This window comes from Gracilinanus agilis, chromosome 2 (assembly GCF_016433145.1).
Source record: "Gracilinanus agilis isolate LMUSP501 chromosome 2, AgileGrace, whole genome shotgun sequence".
In the NCBI taxonomy this organism is placed as follows: Eukaryota; Metazoa; Chordata; class Mammalia; order Didelphimorphia; family Didelphidae; genus Gracilinanus; species Gracilinanus agilis.
This window is the reverse complement of record NC_058131.1, coordinates 476,991,564-476,998,146: the sequence shown is the minus strand read 5'-3', so window position 1 is coordinate 476,998,146 and position 6,583 is coordinate 476,991,564.

The following is a 6,583-nucleotide window of genomic DNA, read 5'->3' as shown; positions in this document are numbered from 1 at the left end:
TTTTTTAGGTTCTGTCCAGTTCTAGATTCTTGATACTTGATACGTGTATCTCAACTCTGGCATTCCATGGAACAGAATCAATATCAAAGGTTTCTTAACCATCAAGCAATGTTTCCTCTGGGAATGTCAGAATTCAACTCATAACTTTCTAAAGATCTTTAATTCCTATGCAAGAACTCAGGCTCAGAGGACATTTAATATAGAACGGGTTTTATTTAACCTCAAAGAAAACTCCTAGGGCCATTACCAGAACCCATGAACAGTCAAAATAGGCTCCTCTTCTTCCAGGGACCTATAAATTTATTTTATTTATGAAATTTATTTTTATAATCCTGATTGATGAGGTTCTCCTGGGATAGAGGGTCTCCACAAGGAAAGAACTGAAGATTGGCTAAGATTCAAGCAATGCCTTCCTCTGGTGAATCTTCCCTTCCCTCCTTCACTAGTGTCAAACTCAAATGGAAATGGAGGCCACTAATTTATTTATATGGATTTTTGCAAACACTATATTGACTTAGTTTTTAAAATGTAATGTTATCCAAATTTTGATTTGTTTTGCTAATTTTTTTATTTATTGATTGATTTTATTTTTATATCATTGTATTATATTATTATATAAATTATTTTATTATTGTAATAAATTTTATTAAACATTTGCCAATAACATTTTAATCTGGTTTAGGCCACTCTCAACAGTGTTGTGGGCTACAAGCCACATGCTTAACACCTTTCTAGCCCACATTGCAAAATCAGCAAAGGAGTGGATCTCTGATGCATACAACTTCATTTGACCTGTGGTACTAATGACCAGTAGGACAGCTTGGTGGCTCAGGGGCCAAAGCATTGGTCCTGGAATCAGGAAGGGCCGAGTTCAAATCCAGCCTCACACATACTAGTTATATGATCCTGGGGAAGTCATTTAATCCTGTTTATCTCAGCATAAAATGAGCTGGAGAAGGAAATGGAAAACTACTCCAATATCTTTGCCAAGAAAACTCCAAATGCGTCAGACATGACTGAAATGACTCAATAACAGCAAATCTGACCAGTAGTAATCAGAGGAAACCACCACCTCAGGAATGTACACTTTAACTGATAATGTACTCCCGTAAAGGAATGAAACTCTAATGCTAAAATATTATAGGGCTCTTTCACCCACTAATGGAGATTTTTCGTTTTAGATCAGGGGTGACTTCCTGGCAGCTTTTGTATATGTATATAAAATCCTTATATAGTCTCATTTATTCATTCATTCAACATTTGCTTGCTTTATGTAAAACACAGTGCTAGATACTGGGTAATATATAAAATTTAGCTAAGATATGATTTCTATCATCAAGGAATTGACAGTCTACTTGGGGTATAGAGTGACAAAACACATACATGGTTAACTATAATCACTTTCCTCAAGTTAAAGTAAATCTTTTTGAAAGTTTTAAAAAGAATTGTAATGAACAGTGCTTGGTCACTGGTTTTTCCATTAATTTATGCTTTTGCATTTTTAGGTTCCAGATGGGACTGGACGCTATTGGGTCAAAGTACCAAAAGAAAAGCTTCCCTTGCAGAATTTTCTGTCTGGTTATAAGCAAAAAGCCTCAGAAATTTCACATCTCTTGAGACTTGATCTCAGGAGATTCCTAGCCTAGATATTCAGGGATAAATTGCTAAAGTCTAAATATCACCTTGTAAAGTTAGCTTTAGCCCTTAAAATAACACCCCAAAGAGCCAGACACTGTGGATATGGTGAGTGGAACAGGTTTATGATTTTCCCTGTCATTTTTCTGGGATCTCCTATCCAATCTGCACACAGTTGCCAAAATGATTCTGCTAAAGCACAAATCTGACATATCACTCCCATTTTCAATAAAAAGCAATGACTCCCGATTACCTCTAGGATAAAATACAAACTCCTCTGCCTGGCATTTAAAACCCTTTCTAAACTGACCCCAGCCAATTTTCCCAGCTGCCCTATGTTAACTTAGAAAAAACGCAGAACTATTAAATAGTCATAAAACCACTCTTTAATCAAGGGAAAGGGGGATGAGGGCTACTTGGCCTCTTATGCAGAGATGCGCCTTGTGCAGAGTCTAAATGAACACTGCTTCGCTCTGCTCCCTGATCCCCCTGGGAGTGCCACCGTGCTAGATGACCACTCCTGGGGACAAAGGAAATTGGGGAACTTATATACCCTTTGGGAAGATCTAGGGGCCAGGAGAGATGATTGACATTATACTGACAGGATACAATCAAGCTAGAGAAAGGGATCATAGCAAGAGGCTAGGGTGTAGGGGAAGGGGCTGCTTACACAATGGATACTAAAGGATGGTCCCTGCCCAGGCGTGTCTTCCTGGGCTGGATCTCTGATACAATGGGGAAACTACCTAAGACAAAAAGGGTATTTAGCATTTACCCTGGGGTCCATTATTCAGTCTGCAACTGCTAGCCTGAGATTCCCTTCTAGGTGGATTCCCACGGGAACAGGGAACAAGCACAAGCTTTGGGGGTCTTCAACCTACAAACTATTTCTAAACTTGGGGTTCATCATATATCACTAAGCTACAAGTTTGGGGTCTCTAGATTCCATGTCGACACTACTCTTCTTCACATACTCTACTATCCAACCAAATTTATTCTCTCTTTTTTTTTTTAAACTCTTACCTTATGTCTTGGGATCAACACTGTATATTGATTGGTTGCAAGGTAGAAAAGCCATAAGTGCTAGTCAGTGAGGGTTAAGTGACTTGCCCAGTGTTACACAGATAGGAAGAATCTGAGGTCAGATTTGAACCCAAAGCCTCCTGTCTCTAGGTCTGGTGCTTAATCCACCAATCCACCTAACTGTCCCCCAAATTTATTTTCTTGCAATTCTTTGCACATGATTCTCTATAGACTGCTAGGTGCTATAGTGGATAGAATATGGGTCTAGAGTCAAGAAGTCCTAAGTTCAAATCTAGCCTCAGATACTTACAAGCTTTTGCCTCAATTTCTCCATCTGTAAAAGGAATAAAATTAGCACTTTTCTTTCAGAGATGTTGTGAAGATTCAAATGAAATCACATTTGTAAAGTGTTTAATACAGTGTCTGGAATATAGTAGGAGCTTAATAAATGTTGGTTCTCTTGCTTTCCCTCCTCCTTTTTCAGTGTGTTTGCATAGACCATCTCCCATACTTAGAATGGACTATACTTGTTCTTCATATCTACCTTCTAGAAATCCAAGTTTCCCACAACATTTGGTTTCAAAAACACCTACTACCTGTGGCCTTTCTTGTCCCTTTCCTCGCTCCCACCAGCTCTGATTTCCTTCTCCCTCCAGCAAATTTCTTTACATTTTACATATCCTTATCTATGTACAAATTGTCTACCTCTTTATTTTTGTTTTTTTGTTTTTTAATTTTAAACCCTTAACTTCTGTGTATTGACTTATAGGTGGAAGAGTGGTAAGGGTAGGCAATGGGGGTCAAGTGACTTGCCCAGGGTCACACAGCTGGGAAGTGTCTGAGGCCGGATTTGAACCTAGGACCTCCCGTCTCTAGGCCTGGCTCTCAATCCACTGAGCTACCCAGCTGCCCCTGTCTACCTCTTTAGAATATAAGCTCCTTGAGGATAGGAACTGTTTTCTTTTTGACTTTGTATTCCTTTCACCTAGCACAGTCCCAGGTAGAACTAAAGAAAGCTTATTCAGGGAGTGATTGATTGACAGTTGGAAAAATTCAGAATGATGCATGAAATCTGTGTAATTTCTTCCTTCTTTTTTTTCTTTTAAATCAAGCAATGACCTTATTAATAATGCTCACTATGTTGCAAATCTGCCATCTGTTATGTTTGGTCCCAAGCGAATATGTGGAAAGACAGGAGCTGCAGAGATGAAATAGAGATGAAAGACCCAGCTGGCCCAGAAGAATTGGAAAATATTTTTGTAACCACTTCTGGGCAGGCAGAAAATGTGAACCCCAAGGGCTCCCCTTGTCTTTTCATCCTCAGATGTAGCTGCCAGGAGTTCAAAGGTTGAGACACAACCAAGAACCCAAGTCACAATTTAAAAGTCAGGCCAGATCTTTCCAATATGCAGGATCTCACTCACTCATGATTTATTCATATACCAGCAAAATAACATCAGATCAAACTCAAGCAACAAGTACAACCATAGAGTACAAAATGAAAACTGAGGGATGAGGGAGGAGCATCTTCTCTTTCATGAAAACTCAGATCCCTTAGTCATCTTTGACTATCTCTTCATCCTCACTGTCCACCAACAAGCAGTAGCCAAGGAGAAAAATTTTATTTCTATATGTAAAAGAGAGATTGAGTTAATCAATCAAATCACCTGGTGCTATTTAAAATAAAGAAGATTGCTTCCCCTGATACCTTTCCCAAATGAAAACAATCCCATCAATGAGAAGTGTGAACTAGGCATGAAGAAAGCCCAGAAATCAATCACTGACTTTAGACTAAGTATGAAAAGCACCAGATCAATTATGGGTGTCTTTGAAAGCCATTGGAGGAACTGAAGTGGAGACATAGTCGTGCCCTGTGGGTCATCTATAAAAAATAGCTAACCTGTTCAGTTACCTGAGGATTCAGGTGTCTGACAGTTTAGTGGTAGAAATCCCTAGTCAAGACTTTGAGATGGCAGCAAGTGGGAAGAATGAGAAGATCATGTTATCCTCGATCTCCTTCCCCTGCCTCATTTCTGTTTCCCAGCGCTTCAGTTGAAAGAGAATCTTAGAAACTTCAAAGGGAAAGTTTTAGACTTCATCTAAATCATAGTTGCATTCTCAAACCAGCAGCATCTGTGGACAGTGTCTGTTTCAGAAACTAATAGATTTGGTTTAATTAATAGATTAGATAGATAATAGATTTAAGGGGTAAATAGGTGACACAGTTGATAGAGCACTGGACTGGGAATCTAGAAGACCCACCTTCTTGAGTTCAAAGCCGCCAGCAGACATTTACTGGGTATGTGACCCTGGGCAAGTCATCTAATCCCGTTTGCCTGTTTCCTTATCTGTAAAATGAGCTAGAGAAGGTGATGGTAAATTATTCCAGGATCTTTTTCTGGAATAGTAAGCATTACATAAATGTTAGTTATTATTCTTATCATTATTATTGCTTGATGTTGTTGTGAATGAGAAAGGCAGATTCAGTGCTCTAAAAGAATATCAGCAACATGTTTGAGTACTCAAAATGGAGAAAAAATTAGACTGTTTGAATATCTCTTAACCACATATGGCCTCTACGAGGCAACTCACATTTTTATTTTGCATGTACCTGTGGGACAGTGTGCCACAGACTTTTGAAGGGATGTTTTGTACCCACTATTCTTGTTATACTTAATAAATTATTGTTGTTTAATCATTTTCAATTGTGTCTGACTCTTCCTGACCCCATTTGGTGTTTTCTTGGAAAAGACACTGTGGAGGGGTTTGCCTTTTCCTTCTCTAAGTCATCTTACAGATGAGGAAACTAAGGCAAACAGGGTTAAGTCACTTGTCCAGAGTCACACAGCTAGTAAGTGTCTGAGACCAGATTTGAACTCAAGTCTTCCTGACTCCAGGCTATCCATTCATCCAGGCCATCCTTCATACCTGAAATAGCACCCTTCAGGCCAGACCTCCAGAAACCAATCCCCTAGTCCCTGGGGAAAGTAATCCACCCAGTTTTGGAGCTCTCACTCAGGGCTGAGTTGTTTTAGTGAGTGAGTGCAAATTCTCCTAGCCCATTATATCCAGCTGGCCCCAGACTAGGTCATATTTCAAGTCCCATCCATCTGTTCACTCCAAATATCTTTCCATCTACCATGCTACCCTCTTCTTCCCTCCCCTACCATTTCCCATTTTCACCTCTTGCTCTGGAAACAGTAATCCCCTTGCCTGCCATCCGTATGATTTCCCAGAGCAAAATTCCCCACCCAGCCAAAATTTGTTGTCTACCCCATCAGACTGTAAGCTTCTCAAGGCAAAAATTGCTTCAATTTTGTATTTGTTCTCTTACATTTAGCACAACGTATGGCACTGAGGGATAGGGATGGTTAACAAGTCAACAAACATTTCTTTACCACTTTAGCCAGGCACTATTCTATATACCAGAAATACAAAGACAAGCAGAAAGAAAGATAGGTCCTATCCTCATGCAGCTTACCTTTTAAAGAGAAAAAACAATATGTAAAAGGCAGATGAAAAGTGAGAAGTGTGGAAAAATAGTTCCTTAAAATGGAATTTCCAGAAAAAAACTAACCAATCAGAGGAAAGGATAACAGGAGTGGACACATTTCCCAGTGTGAGAAGGTTATTGGAGCATAGTAGTGGTGCAGGGTAACAAGAGGGATAGAAACTGAACTTTTTATTGAAATTATGTAGAGATCTTCTAGATACAATCTTCTACCAATGAGGACTGGCACCTTCTGTGCTTAAACCTCTAATGGTTTAAGGGACTTGTGGAGAGTCACAGAATCAATATGTAAAAGAGGTGGAAATTGAAACCCAAGTCTTTCTAGTTTAGAAACTAGATCTCTCTTCACTACATCACTGCTTCTTTAGTTATACCTGAAATAGGAGCCACTAGGTGGTTTAGTGGATAGAGAGC